The following is a 16,393-nucleotide window of genomic DNA, read 5'->3' on the forward strand; positions in this document are numbered from 1 at the left end:
CCCGAAAGTCAGAGAACCACTTTTTGGCGTCAACAAACATCATGTTTATTCATCAATATTCATTCTGAAGTACAAGAATATAAACTGCAGAATAATCAGTATGTCAAATCAATCATCTCATCCCATGTATGAGATAATACATCACATGCTCAAACCCACTCAACCCAAAATTAGTAAATTGAAGAATAATTTTGGTTTGCGGAGCTCACAGCAGAGTCATGTCTGTTTGTTACATTATAAAAAGAATTTATGGAAAATGCGGCAGAACCTAAACTTTTCACCAACATTTTTCTCAACTTTCTTGCATAATTTGAGAGTTGAGAAAAGATTTGGGTTCCAAAGCAAGTTTTCTTTCTATGATTGCTTTGGTGAGGTGAGCTTCAGATCAAGTCCCAGGTCCATTCCATTGTAACAGATGGGGGCATACATCCACTTATCATCAGAGCTTAACAGCTGCAAAAGATCAAACAAGGGGGGGAAAACAACAATATCATCAACCGATTTTCAGATATGTAGGTTTCGAGTGGAACATTCGAAAACTTATTGCTCATCATGGGTTAATTTTCTTGGTTATTACCTTAATTTGGAGTTGTAAGAACTTCACATAATGGACAGCTTCCTTAAGCATTGTACTAATATCAACCTGCAATTCCAAATAGATAAATTTGAGAATTTTGCATCAACCTCTTGGGAAAAGAAGACTGTTTCACAAGGCATACTGCCTACCTTTGTTCCATTGGGGACAATGTTCTGCAGAACTCTGAGCCTCTCATTTATTTTCTCTCTTCTTTTCTGCAACACAAAAAGGATAGAAAAATTAGTTGATCTTTCATATCTATAGGGAACAAATTTTTTACATGTTTAAGACAGGCGACAAGCAGGATCTATAGCCTATAGGAACTTACCCTTGCATAGAGGCTTTAGGGATCAGTGGCTGACCCCCTTCTAGCCCTTGATTTCCCACTCAAGTTGAGAGCTGAAGCCTCTTTCGGACTCAAGCTTGACGTCGAAGTACTACCCGGACTCAGCTCCTGAGAATTCTCATGGGAATGTGAAGCAATATTGGAGTCATCTCCTGAGCAGTAACTACTTGAGCTCTGTCTGTTGGGGCCTGCATTGCCATCTTCTTCATTGTTTCTAGTTATGATCAGAGAAAGAACATAAACATTCTGTAACCAAGTAAAAAGTTTGAGTGAAGATAAGAAAAATATGCTTATGCATCTACTCACATTTTCTAAAATTTGAGCTCCTTTCATAGAATTCTTGGAGGGGTTACTTTTATCATCCATGTCTGGTCTTGTACAGTCATATTATATTTCCTCTTCCCCAGAACCACAGCTTCAGGTTGGTTGCCACCATACTCTTCTGCATTTCCTTCACTTGTGTTTGATTTACCTCATTGCCATGATTCTTACAAAATGTGTTCATGATCATGTGTTGCAGGTTTTGGTGATTGCATCTATGCCTGAGTCTAAACAAAAGGAAAATGGTATTTGAATTTACTCATGAATGGGATGGAGTGGAAGAGTTCTAAAAACCAACTTGATCGTTCTGTAAGAAAACAAATCTAATTTTAATGCAAGAAACCTCAACTGGTGCAACAGAAACAGGGAAACGTTAGATGTCTTTAAAAGGAAGAAAAGTTTGGATGTCTTCACATCTCTTTCCACCAACTCTCCAACTTTTCTCAGAATCCAAGGTTGATAGTTATAACCTTCCAAAAAATATTAATGGAGAATTCTGACCAAAGAAAGCTCAAGCCCAGACAAAGAAAAGTGTTACACTCTCTGAAATTTCTGTTTAACTTGAATTTGGAATTATATGACAGGGAAGATTGGAATTAATTGAACCTTGGTTGTAAGTTATAACCAACCAAAGAAGCTGATTCAAAGGATAGTTTTGATAATGGGAGCTTAAATTCCCTTCCACAAAAGTAGGATTCAGTTTCCCATCAAATTCAAACTTGCTAAACATGAAGAAGAGACTAAAAGAAAGTGGCTGCAGAAGAAAATGTGCCTGCAATGACACAATATTGCTGGGGTCAAAAGGTGGTGCATCTGATACAGTTTTCGCTCGAAATATCGGCTTCAAAGAAGAATCGCTAGGCAGTAGGCTTAAAGAACAAAAGAAAAGAACTAGACCCACCCTGGCACCCAGATCCGCCTAGCGCCGCCTAGACCCGCCGTGCCACATGTCGGGAGAGGTCTTTTTTTAAAAAAATAAATATAAACTTAGGATGTTTAGGTTAATTAATTTTTTAAAATTTTATTTTTAGTAATTAAATAATATATTTGCCTGATTGAATTAGTTAAATTAGTAATTGTATTTTAATTATTATTTATTTAGTGAATAATTAGTATTAAATATTATAATTAACTTCATGAATTATATTACTTAGTAAATAGTCATTCAATTTTTCTTTTTCTTTTTTTCCTTTTAAGAGTGTATATAAGATAGCACTGAAAATAGCCAATACTATCCAAAATCCAAACATGAGAGACAAAAAAAATGTGTGATTTTTTTAAAAAAGACTCACACCTGAACAACTCAATGGGAAAAAAAAAGAGAAAAAAGAAGAGGAAGCTTCAACATCCCTTCAATATCTGCTGGACAGCACTAGAAACTTGCAGCCTACACCAAACACAAATTCAGAAAAACAAGGAAAAATGAGATAAAATTAAAATAAACTAAAAAACACAAATGAATAGTAAGAAAAGAGAACTAGCCAACAAAACCCAAACAAAAGGTTAAAAAATAAAGTTAGAAGCACAAAAGCTGGAAACAAAATAAAAGAAAAGAAAAAAGAACAGTGCATACACACCATGAGAACTTAACCGACAACCTGCAAATGTCTACTTAAAACAAAAATAAGAAGAACACAACTACACAAAACTGAGTGTAGAAGAACCTTATTAGAAAACTTAAAAAATAAACTGAAAGAAGACAACAACTAAAAACACCATGCTAAAACGAAAGCAAAACAACAAGTAACCATAAAAAGAAACAAAAACCTACTAAAACCAAGCTGCAGAAAAAACAAAGAAAACTAAAGACACAAAACCCACAAATCCACAAAACAAAAAAAACAAAGACAATGACACAACAAAAGGAAAACAAAAGTAACAAAGAAAACACTAAGATGATCGTTCTAAATGTAACAACATAACATGGCCAACAAGGCAAAACTTATTTGGTGTTGTAGTAACCATCAAACCACAAGAAACTACTCCAAAATTATCTGTTAAACGTTGAAAACACCCAATAAAACCGTTAGTAACTGCTCCCAACTTTGGAACTGCAATGCTTGTAGAGGATCAAATGAACCGCCAAAAACTGCTCCCAACTTTGGAACTGCCAAGGCTTGTATAGGGGTAAAAACCATGCAACAGAAAGGGAGGCTCCGAAAAGGAGGCCACAACAAAGCATCTCTAACAGTAAAATATGAAGAAATGTGCAGAACAAAATCCCATACCACTAATGGAAGAGGAACCAATTAGATGACGTATGATCATCGACAATCACAAGCAACAAAAATATCGTACTTTTAGATGTTATGCTGCCGAAACAAGGACTTAGGGGGGACCAATAATATCCTCTTACGAAACTGTGAAACAAGAGCAAGAAATAAGAAACACAATTGTGAAATCAAAACCAAATGAAAAAGAATAATACGTTAATGATCAATAACCAAAGCAAACATGATAGAGTGGTCGCAGACAATTTCTCCTCAATTTTCCATCAAAGACAACTCCCACGGGAGCCACCACACATAGCTATCATGGCAATCTGCAAATCGCAGATCTGCGTGTGAGTGTGGCGGTCCGGCTGTGCCAGAGACGGAGAAACATAGAAAACAGAGAATAAGAGAAACAAAGAAACTAAAAAACTGAAACAGCACTTCGATTCATCTCCGTATATTGACGTTCTTAATCAAAGTTGCGATACTAAAACCCAAAACCAAAAGGTGGAATAGTTCTGCAGTTGGTGGAATTGGGAAGGCAATGGGTGGTTCCCGAGAGGATAAGTCTGTGTCGAAACTTCTTTGGGTTATCTGTTGTTGTTCGGAAATCTTCTTTAAAAGTTAAATCTTTGAACACACTGTCACTCATATTGTTAATATTACTGAATAAATGGCCTAGGCGGGCTAGGCGGGCTAGGCAGTCTAGGCGGTTGCTAGGAGGGCGCTAGGCGGTCTAGGTGGTCACTAGGCGGTCGTTAGGAGGGCTAGGCGGGCTAGGCAGTCTAGGCGGTCGCTAGGCGGTCTAGGCGGTTGCTAGGTGGTCGCTAGGCGGCCTAGAAAAAAAATAAGCCATTTTGGAATCTCCAAGGTCAGGGACGAGATGACGATGGTGCTTTGAGAGAGAGAGAGAGAGAGAGAGAGAGAGAGAGAGAGAGAGAGATGAGGATTGAAGAAGAGAGGTCGCCGGTTATGTCTGAGCGAGAGAAAGGAGCTAGGAGACGGCTCGCGTTAGGGTTAGGGTTTGAGAAGGAAAATTGCATTTATATGCACATAACTATTCAAATACCCTGCGTTTTTCCTCTTATATATATGTGGTAGGTGTTAGAAATCAATTTATTATATACAGATGTATTTTTCTAGGATCCTTTTATAGAAAATTTATTTGTAGAAATATTTATGGTGATAAATAAAAAGAAAATATTAATGTAAGAGATGTGATAATATAATTATTGGAAATTTGTTCAAGTCGATTGCCATCAACTGCAGCCTAGGGTTGCCCCACGATCAACTTCCACAGGGTTTGGTTTTCATTTCCATTTGGCCATCTAATGGTTCTAGTCCATTGCCATCTAGTGAGCTCAAGGCAACAATAGGGGATGCTTACCCCCAACCTAGGAAATGGGTGTTACCACACGATGCGCTAACCATCTCAGGCAACACCTACCACCATCGGCAATAGGGCCATGACAAATACTTTATTCAAACCATCTAATGGTGCAAATGCCAGTTTTGAATACCAAAATACCAGATTTAAGTTTCATTGGAGAAGGCTATCCTATCAAGTTAAAAGAATCAAGAGGCAGTATGTTAGAAGACAAATGGAAGTGGGGCAGAGTTCAAACTCTGCACCATCAGCCAAATGCAAAGAGATTGCTGTTTCCTATGAAAAGGGCAAGGGGCATGAAAGCACTGCTCAAAATGGCCAAGACAGGAAACAAAGTGAAGATCAATTATGCAGCAACCATCAAGAGCCCGTCATTGAAAATTATAGGTATTGGTTTGTACCAGACCATTGGCATGGGGTGTAAACCTTCCAGCTCATCTGGTCATTATTAAGCCAAGGCAAAATTTGTGCGGTATCTTTTTCATTTGGTTCCTATATTTACAAAGGATGGAAGTCAACATCAAAACCATAACTCTGCCCTCCACACTGCACATCAAGGTACTCTTTTGGAGATGAGGATGGGGGCCAGAATTTGTAAGATTTTAGGTATATCTGATGTGGGGGGTGAAGGCATTTCCTTTTTCTTCAGAGAATAGTAAACATCAGCTATAAGAAGCCAAATAATATCAGGGTCGATAGATGCAAGACCTTGAAGGGCATTTACAGATGCATCACGGAGATCTTGAAGGGCTTTAAATATATATTCACATTGCACCAACAATAAAAATATAGATTTCTCTGTAGGCCCATTTTTTGAGGTACCCTTTGTGAAAATCCCACATTAAAAATCCACACTCCTATAAAGGTGTTTATAAACAAAGCACTATGATGGTTAGGTAAGTGTGGTTAACATTGGAGAGTTGGGCCAATTGGCTTAGCTATAGACTTGGTTTGGAAAATAAGGGAGAAAAAATTTAAAATACAAAAAGGCACCCATTAGATATTGAAAGAGTATAGGTGCGTGGCTATACTATTTATTTTATTTAAAAGGACCCGCATAGCGCCTAGGAGGCCCAATTTATTTATTTATTTATTTAAAGAGTATCGCCGGGCAGCTATACTCTACAAATAGAATATTTTAAAGGTACAACCGCGCGGCTATACTCTATAAACACCATTATCTGAATTTCTCTTTTGTAATTACTTTAATTATTACTTATGTTTTAATGATTGTTTACTTAGTGAATAATTAATATTTAAGAATTTTATCAAATTCAAAAATTTTAAAGACTAAATACTATTTATTAAGTAATATCATTTATGATGTTAATTAAAATATTTAATACTAATTATTCACTAGAGAAATAATAGTTAGAACATAATTAAGAATGAAAGGAATTAAATCAGGCTAAGATATTATTTAATTACTGAAAAGAATTTTTATATATAAAAAAAATATATTATTGACTTAAAGATACTAAGTTTATATTTATTTTTAAAAAAAACCTCTTCCAACGAAATTTCGTCGGCATAGGTCTATGTTGGCAACTGTTTGCCGGATTAGGTTTCTTCCTATGAAATTTCCTCGGGAGAGGTTGTCTTGCTTTCTTTTTTTAATTTTTAAAGTTTCTTTACTTTTATTTTTTTGGCAAACTTCTTTAATTTAATACATGTAATTAAGTAATACCTTAGCCTTTTTTAAATTACTTTAATTAGTAATTATTTTTTTATTATTATTTCTTTAGTGAATATTTAAATATTTTACTGATTTCGTAAATTACTTGGTAAATAGTAATTAATTGTTTTGAATTATTTTCTGGACTTTGTTTTTTGTTCTTTGATATTAAATAATCATTAAAATATGTGTATTATACGTTTGCTTTCATTATACCGAGTCTTTAAGACATATACGAAAAACAGAAGTATTATTGAAAAATACATATGTACGTGTATAATATGAGTATTAAATGGGAAAATGCTAAATTCTTTATATAGGTAATAACTCTGGAGAAGTAAAAAATCAAAAGGGGACAATAGCTATACCTTGGTAATGGCCTAAACGTAATGGATAATACTCTACACTAGTCTTATCGACAAAGGAAAATCAGGGAGAAAAGATTTAAAAAACAAAAAGGCACCCATTAGATATTTAAAGAGTATAGGCACGTGGCTATACTATTTATTTTATTTAAAAGGACCCGCATAGCGCCTAGGAGGCCCAATTTATTTATTTATTTATTTTAAAGGGTATAGCCGCTCGGCAATACTCTACAAATAAAATATTTTAAAAGTACAGCCGGGCGGCTATATACTATAAACACCATTATCTAAATTTCTCTTTTGTAATTACTTTAATTATTACTTATGTTTTAATTATTGTTTACTTAGTGAATAATTAGTATTTAAGAATTTTATTAAATTCAAAAATTTTAAAGACTAAATACTATTTATTAAGTAATATCATTTATGATGTTAATTAAAATATTTAATACTGATTATTCACTAGAGAAATAATACTTAGAACATAATTACTAATGAAAGTAATTAAATCCGGATAAGATATTATTGAATTACTGAAAAGAAATTTTTTATAAAAAAAAAAAAAATTATTGACCTAAAGATACTAAGTTTATATTCAATTTTTGTAAAAAGCTCGGTGTCAAAAGAGTAAAGCCGTTGGGCTATACTATTTTAAAATAAAAATTAGGACAAAACTGAGTATAGCCGTTCGGCTGTACCACTTTTTTAAATATATATTATTTTTTATTCAATAATATGTGAGAATTATGTGTATAATACGTGAATTTTGTGTGTCTTATTGAAATTTTTGTAAAAAATACGTGTATTAAACATGAGAAATACGTGCGTACATGCATAATACATTATTAAATGTGAAAGAACTAAAATCTTTATATGGGTAATAATTCTGGAAAAGTAAAAAAATCAAAAAGGGATAGTAGATGCTCGAGTAATGGCCTAATAGTAACGGATAGGGCTCTTGGGCTATGGAGAAATTTAATTATGACACCCAAACGATTTCATAAAAGACTTAATAAATAGAAATGAATTATTTTGTGGACTTTTTCTTTAATTTTTTTATATTAAATAATAATTAAAATATAATTACTAATTAAAGTAATTTAAAAAGGCTAAGATATTACATAATTCCATATATTAAATTAAAGAAGTAGGACAAAAAAAAAAAGTAAAGAAACTAATTATACATTTTTAAAATTAAAAAAAAAAAAACCTCTCTCGACGAAATTTAGCTAGCACAGGTCTATGCTTGCAAAATTTCCCGGATTAAATTTTCTTTTTAAAAGGTATAGCCGATTGGCTATACTATTTACATATATATAAATAAATAAAGGAGGGGCCCAACGCCTAGGTGCCACGTGTCGAAACCGTAAAGCCGCACAACTATACAATTTTAAAAAAAAAATTAGGAAAAAACTGCGTATAACCGTGTGAATATACCATTTTTTAAAATATAGATTATTTTTATTCAATAATATGTGAGAATTATGTGTATAATGCATGAATTTTGTGTGTCTTATTGCAATTTTTGTAAAAAATACATGTAAACATGAGAAATACGTGCGTACGTGTATAATACATTATTAAACGTGAAAGCACTAAAATCTTTATACGGGTAATAACTCTGAAAAAGTAAAAAATCAAAAAGGGAAAATAGATACTCTAGTAATGGCCTAATAGTAACGGATAGGGCTCTTGGGCTATGTAAAAATTTAATTAAGACGCCCAAACGATTTCACAAAAGACTTAATAAATAGAAATGAATTATTTTGTGGACTTTTTCTTTAAATTTTATATATTAAATAATAATTAAAATATAATTACTAATTAAAGTAATTCAAAAAGGCTAGGATATTACTTAATTCCATATATTAAATTACAGAAGTAGGCCAAAACCTCTCCCGACGAAATTTCACCGGCATAGTGCCGGTGAAATTTCCCATATTAAATTTTCTTTTTAAACTGTATAGCCCTTCGGCTATACTATTTATTTATTAAAAAACGGAGGCGCCTAGCGATTAGGTATCCAAGTGTTCCTTTGGGCAAAGTTGATACATGAGTGAAACTTTCAGTTGCAAAAGCTCTATAAATACCAAAATCACCCATCTTGGCTTGCAATCTTTTGTCTAACAAACAGGGGTGGAACCAGGAATTTGTTAATGTGTGGGCTAGCTACAGTTATTAGTTCAAAATTTAATCATCATTTTTATTTTGCTTATAGTTTCTATATTCTTTCTAGAAATAAAAGTATGATTTAAATCTTATAAACCACTCGAATTTTCAATAAGCTTTAATATAAAACAAATACATATTAAAAATGTAATCGCAAAACACATATTATCAAAATGAAAATATGTTCAACAATAGAATTCCAAGTGTACTTATTTTAATGTGCATTTTTATTGTTTTATTAGCACCTTGTAAATATATGTATAGCCTAGTCTGGTTTTGTTTTCAAAATAGCATAGCCGAACGGCTTTAGTTGGGTTTTTAAAAAACTCCTTTTTTAATGAATTGTATAGCCGAGCGGCTATACTTTATCTATGTATAAGATCCCCTTTTTTATATAATTTTTTTCCCCAATTTTCTTTTATCAATAAGAGTAGTTTAGAACATTATCCATTATTATTAGGCCATTACTCAAGCCTCTATTGTCTCCTTTGATTTTTTCAATTTGCCAAAGTTATTACCCATATAAAGAATTTAGCATTTTTCACATTTAATACTCGTATTATACACGTATGTAAGTTTTTTTCAATAATACATTCGTTTTATGTACACGTCTTGGGCTCTATGATTTAAATTAAACCCAATTAGTTAATAATTAACTAATTATTTGAATTATTCTTAAAATTCAAAAGAACTACAAGCACTGAGTGGGGTGAAATTATGTTTCAAGGACATTGCAATTCTGCAAGAACAATCACTTTTTAATTTACTGCCATATTTAATTTCATTATTCTATTTGTTGTTTAATTAAATTACTAGAATAATATTGATCATTGTTCCTCTAGAGAAAAACATTCCCCCAATAAAAGAAGAAGAAAAAAATTGAATTCTCATATTGATTTACTGTGAAATTTCTCTCTCTTCAATATCCGCTTTGAATATGTTGAAACTAGTCAATTAATATCAATAAAGTATAAACTAATGCAACTAGGGGTATTTTTTTTTTCATTTAAAAAAAAATAAAAGGTATAGCTGTTGGTCACCTTTTTTGACTGGGTATTTTTTCAAAATAGTATAGTTGCATGGCTATAGCTAGGTATTTTTTATTTCTTAAAAAATAGTATCGCATTTTCATCCCTTGACTGAGATTTGGTGACCCACTTTGCCCTATGTTGTCAACTTCATCCAAAACTCTGTTAAATTTGATGACGTGGTTGATGTGTTTTTGTAATTTCATACACATGAATCATTACACCAATTGAGTGGGTGACATGGCAAGTTGAGCCAACCTCGACATAGATAAACATATAATTAAATATTCTAATAATTAAAAACCCTACCCAGCAACCAATCACTCCCCCAGTCGCCCCAATCCTCGCCACCCACCCCATCCCTTTGTAATCATTTGATCTCTAATCTCTTTGCCAAGGAGAAGTAGAGCAAAAGCAATACAAAATTATAGTGAAGATCAGTTCCAAGGAACCCAACCCCATCTCATCTTCCCCGACCCCCTATTTTTTCTCTCCGGTTCTCTTTCTTTCTTTCTTCAAACCCCCAACCCAAGTCGATATTTTAACACAAATTTAAAATCAAATACCCACTGCGTTTCTCCCATCCCCACCCACCACCACCAAGGATACCCACTGCACCACCCAACAACCCCATGGCTGCTAGCAGACTCCTCTCAATTTATTCCAGCAAATTCGGTTTGCGTACGACGTTGTCTTCTATGTGCGAAACGGAGAGAGAGAGCGATGACCCCTAACCTGGATCTGAATATGAGTTCTTTGTACAGAGAGAGAGAGAGAGAAAGAGAGAGGGGGGGGGTGTTGGGGGTTTGAGAGTGGGAGTCGGGCGGATGAGATGGGGGATGGGGGATGGGGGATGGGGGATGGGGAATTAGGATAGGATGGGGTCGGGAGGATGGGCGATGGGGAATTAGACCATCTCCAACCATGTTGGGGCTAAACTCAAATTTTCACCCTCTAAAATACAACTATTCATGTATTTTTAGGACTCAAAATTTTTTTTCCTCCAACCTTGTAGACTCATAATTTGAGTCCGCAACTTTATTAAATTGTTTAAGAATGATAAACCCTTAAATTTTTTTTCTCATTAATTTTTCTTAACATTATTTTTGTTTCAACATTCGTGATTTAATTTTCTAAACATTTTAACCTAAAAAAATTAAAATTCCAAAACATAATAGAATTTAACTTTTAACCACAAAAAAAAAAACAGCATATCAGATTTTTTGAAAATATAGCAGCTGTCCATCAATAATGAAATGTGAATCTACTTTTTCGCACAAAGTTGCTGCCCAAACAAAAATTGTCAGCAGGCCCAGCCATTTTGGTCAGCACGTGGGCTCCCTTCCAGCCAGGAAAAAATAAAAAAGTGCAGATTTTGGGCCCACAAAATTATCAGTCCAGGCAATAGAGGGACTGGAATTCCACCCAAGATTTGAGATTTCTCAAATTTTCACCCTTCAAAATACATGGGTTGGAGAAGTTTTTTGGACTCAAAACTCAAAATTTGAGTTTCCACCCCTTGGGTTGGAGATGGTCTTAGGATGGGCTGGGTTTGTTTTTCTTCTTTTTTTTGGTTGGTTACTTTTTCTTATTTTATATATTTTGATTTTAAAAGTTTTAATTAATTTTTAAATCCACGTGGTATCCACCTCACCTACTTAATCTATATATATAAAGTAAAGGGAGCTGATTTTCCCACTCCCCTTTTCTCCACTTACACTCCCTTTTGTTTTTTAATATTTTTTAATCACTTTTGTTCTTTCTCTTTCCTATTCTACCCTTATCTTACTTCACTTTTATATACATTTTTTTCTTTATATTTAATGTTCCTACTTACACTTCATTTTCAATAATTTTTTTTTCAATGAATATAGAATTGTTTAAAATTAATATATTACAAAACAAAAACAAAATATTTCCCCCAGCCCCAATTCTTCTCTCTCCCCCTTTCCCTCTTTATTCGATAACAACCAAGCCGACCCCTCCTCATTTTCTCTCCCTCTTTTTCTTTCCCCCTCTTTCTTCAACAACCATCCACATTTTTTAAAAAGTTTTGGGGTTTGAGTGTGGCTGTCAGTGGGGCGGTAAGATCGTTTGTGGGTGGCTGCGTTGGGGCAACGATTTCTATCGGTGGGCGGGTGGCTGTGTGGGGTGCGGCATGGGGGTAGGTTGAAAAAACCTTTAATTGGTTGAGTTGAATCACAGAGTGTAAAGCTCCTTACTTGAAGCAAAAAGCTTCAGACCCGAGCATTAGAAATTTCTCTTTGTTAGCACTTAGCACTTAGCAAAAATGTTACAAGGAAGGATAATAAGTCAGAGACTTTTGAGAATTTGGTGGGAATAAAGCATGATTTTGACTAATGTTGTTTTTTAATTTGCAGAGAGATGGGTAGAGAAAAGGAGTCGAGGGAGAGTGAGCCATTGATGTTGGTGGTGTTGGGGGGCAATGCAGTGGTGGATGGTGTGGGTGGTAGTAGGACGATGGGGCTGGAGTGCAGAGATGGGAGGAGGAGGGGGTTGACGAAGAGAGGGGGTTATTGGGGCTGGGGAAAATATTTTGTTTTTGTTTTGTAATATATTAATTTTAAAGAATTCTATATCCATTGAAAAAAAATTTATTGAAAATCAAGTGTAAGTAGGAAAATTAAATATAAAGAAAAAGAAATAATATAAAAGTGAAGTAAGATAAGGGTAGAAGAGGAAAGTGAAAGAATAAAAGTGATTAAAAAATATTAAAAAACAAAAGGGAGTGTAAGTGGAGAAAAGGGGAGTGGGAAAATCAGCTCCCAAAGTAAAAGGCAGAGAATGGTGAAACATTCAAAATACCAAAAAATGCCCTTAGTTAATTTAAACTTTAAGAATTAAAATTATTAATTAAATGAGGATACTATGGTAAATTCACACTTTTTCATATTAAAAAAATTAAAATTAAAAGAAAAATAAGATAATGGATCCTCTTTTTATGGAACACAACTACCCATTATCTTTTTTAATTCTAAAATAAATTTAAATGTTTTTTAAAAAAGCCTCTCGCAGGCGCGGAAGCGCATGTAGAGAGGCTAGTTATACAATATTTTACATGTCTTTCAGCAAAATAATCTTGTTTTGATAGGATTTAAAAACTGAAGTGTTAATGGAGTGAGTGGCTGGGGAGAACAACGCTAATAGAGAACAACCATGAACGTATGCAGACGCAAAATGTATGCAACCAGCGCTAGTTAATAGATAGAGAATAACCATGAACATATGCAAAACGTATATGAACATCGCTAATATAGAGAACAACCATGAAATAGGAGCTCTTCTCAGATGTGTCTGTTCATCTTCTCCCAAAAGAAAAACAAAGAACGTGAGAATCAGGCATAGGTGGGTGAGATTTTTTATGGGGTTTGGTATTTATATCACCCACTCAAAAGTACCACACAATACATCATTTAATGAAATACTTCAAAATCGGTAAGTTTTTGAATACCACGGTACTTTGTCTTATCTTTTAAAAGTCCTAATTGAATACCACCATACTTGTATTTATGATTTAAAAATCATAATTGAATACCACCAGATTTTTATTGATTACTTACAAATCATAATTGAATACCACTGGATTTTTAAGCTGCAAAACAATCCATTAAAATCTCAATTGAATACAACCCCCTTAGTTTAATGATTCATGTGTATATATATACTGGGATCCAATTTTTTTTTATATTTTTATAACTTGTTTCCCCGATTTCTTTTATCGATAAGAGTAGTTTAGAGCATTATCCATTTTTATTAGGCCATTACTCGAGTCTCTATTATCCCCTTTGTTTTTTTCACTTTGCCAAAGTTATTATCCATATAAAGAATTTAGCATTTTCAAGTTTAATACTCGTATTATACATATGTACGTTTTTTTTCAATAATACTTTTGTTTTTTGTACACGTCTAGAGCTCTGTGATTTAAATTAAACCAGATTAGTTAATAATTAACTAATTATTTGAATTTTTCTTATAATTCAAAAGAACTACAAGCACTGAGTATGGGGCAATGTTTGTACCATATTTGGAAAATGGACCAAATTTGGTTTATTTTTCAAATGAAGTTACATGAGGCCCAGGCCCAGTTTCTTTCTTTCCAAATTAACAAAAAGGGCTTTTCCATATTTGGGCCGTAAATGGCTGAAATCCCATCAGAAGCCCATACCTCAAAAAGCCTTAGCCTTAACCCACACTAAAGTTAGGAAAGTAAGTAACCGTTATCAGTTGACATACGTGACTTTTTGAAGATGGGTTTTCGCCATTAAGAATGACTTGACTGCCATCTCTCAATAAGAAAGAAGGCTAGCTAATTGACGCCAAAACCAAGAGGAACTGTCTTCTGACTGGTTTTCCAGCTGCAAAAGGACGACAAATCAAAGGGATATCCCTGGAAACTAGTGTTTTCATATGAGATATCCTTTCTCCTACCTATGGATCGACTCACGAGGACAAATCGGCAGTTGACTTTGGACAACACTTAAGTGTTATCTTCCAGCCTTCACCGTCACCGCTAAAGATTTTTTGCCTATAAATATAAAGGCTCAATAGCAGCACTTGGGGACACTCTCTCCAAAATCAGACGAGACATCTTGTAAACACTTGAACAAAACTTTAAGATTTTCAAATAGCCAACTTGCTGCCTAGATAACCAGTTGACAACTACGTTTATCTTTGATTGCTCCGCCATCTTCATGGTATGATTCTTGTTTAAATAGTCAGTCTAGTTTCCTTCTAAATAGTTGAAACCTATACATATTGGATAAGAGAAATCTCCAATCTAATCAATATTGTAACTTGTTCTTTAAAAACAGCTAAATGGAGAAATGTTTGGCTTTCGTTTTAACATGTTATCATGCTTGAGCTGGATAGAGAAATCTCCAGCTTCTGGAACTTTATTCTCTATGCAATTTACCTTAATCGTACTTTACATTCCGGCCATTTATCTTTTTCGTATCTTACTTTCCCGCATTTTTTATATTTGAATCTTTTGTTACAACTGTTCATTACTATACAAGCCCAGAATGAGGGTTCTAGGTCTGAATGTGGCTTCATTAGCCCGAAAACAAGGGTTTGTCAAGGCCCGAATCATACCATTGGCCCCGAATTAACTAAGTCCTAACCCAATCCGGGCTTATCACAGACCCGAATTAGGTTTCTGAGCCCAATCAAAGGAGCATTGACCCTTACATTGGTTTTTCTGTTTGGCTAGGTACTATTCGCATTTGCTAAGCTATAGACTCACAATTGAAAGAATCTGAAGTCCTCTTAATTGAGGCATAGAAAAGAATTCATCCGAGCTAGTACCCCCTTGGAGCACAATGACTTGATTAGAGGTCTAGAACAAACACAAGTCCATCAAACAAAACATTCTACATCACATATACCAAGTCTATTGGGCTGGTATCATCCCTAATAGTGGCACGCCTACGCAAACTATGATCGGGCCAGAAGAAGTAAGCCATCAGGGGCTAGCCCATGCTTGTCCGCTTTTCTCAACCTAATCCAACTTTCAATTTTGTCCGAAATTGAACTAGTCCTCTTACGAGCTAGAGATTCAATTGGGGCATTGGTGTAGACCTGACCTCTTCCTCTCTCTCTCTCTCTCTCTCTCTCTCTCTCTCTCTCGCTCCGTTCCCAAAAAGATTCGACCCGGAGGAATGAGGAAAAAAGGGACTAACACTTGGAGAGGTCGAAATATGCCCTTATGATGTTGGTTTCCACCATCTGTTCGACGAAATGTCTCAAAGAAACAGCTGCCCATAGGACATTAAGATCCTTCAATACATCTATATATATGTTTGTTAGGGACAGGGATACGGTGGAGAGCCAAAGCAAATCTGATTCCTTCTCAGGCTTCTTTTGGCTGTTGTTCGGTTCATTTTTACACATGATTTATCATGTTATTCACCCATTATTTTGAGTTAGTTCTTGACATTTTATAGCTTTTTACTTCCTTTTTGTGTTTTCATAGGTTTTACCTTGGTTAGAATGAAAATGAGCTAAAAGTGCATTATTGGTTATAAATTCTGATTTTGTTCATTTTCGTAGGTCAACTTCTTGGCCTTGGATCAACATGCTCCAGTGCTCGGATGAGGTGAAGATCTTCAAGAAACTTGTTCCAATGGATGTTAACTACAACATATCCAAATTTGAGCTCCATTGGACAAGTTTAGCCTATCCAACTGATCCTATATGTTACAGCAGCTCTGGAAATCCAAAGTAGGCCAGTTTTTTACCTCCATAATGTTATCTTGATTCTTCTTGTTACCATAACACTTGGTAACAAGAAAT

The 16,393-nt window shown here is 34.4% G+C and overlaps 1 pseudogene; it reads right to left on the bottom strand.

The window, feature by feature from the left end:
* Positions 1–273: 273 nt before the first annotated feature.
* Positions 274–15,991, bottom strand: LOC110769521 (uncharacterized; annotated as a pseudogene).
* Positions 15,992–16,393: the final 402 nt, after the last annotated feature.

Source organism: Prunus avium, chromosome 3 (assembly GCF_965620075.1).
Source record: "Prunus avium chromosome 3, drPruAviu1.hap1.1, whole genome shotgun sequence".
Lineage (NCBI taxonomy): Eukaryota > Viridiplantae > Streptophyta > Magnoliopsida > Rosales > Rosaceae > Prunus > Prunus avium.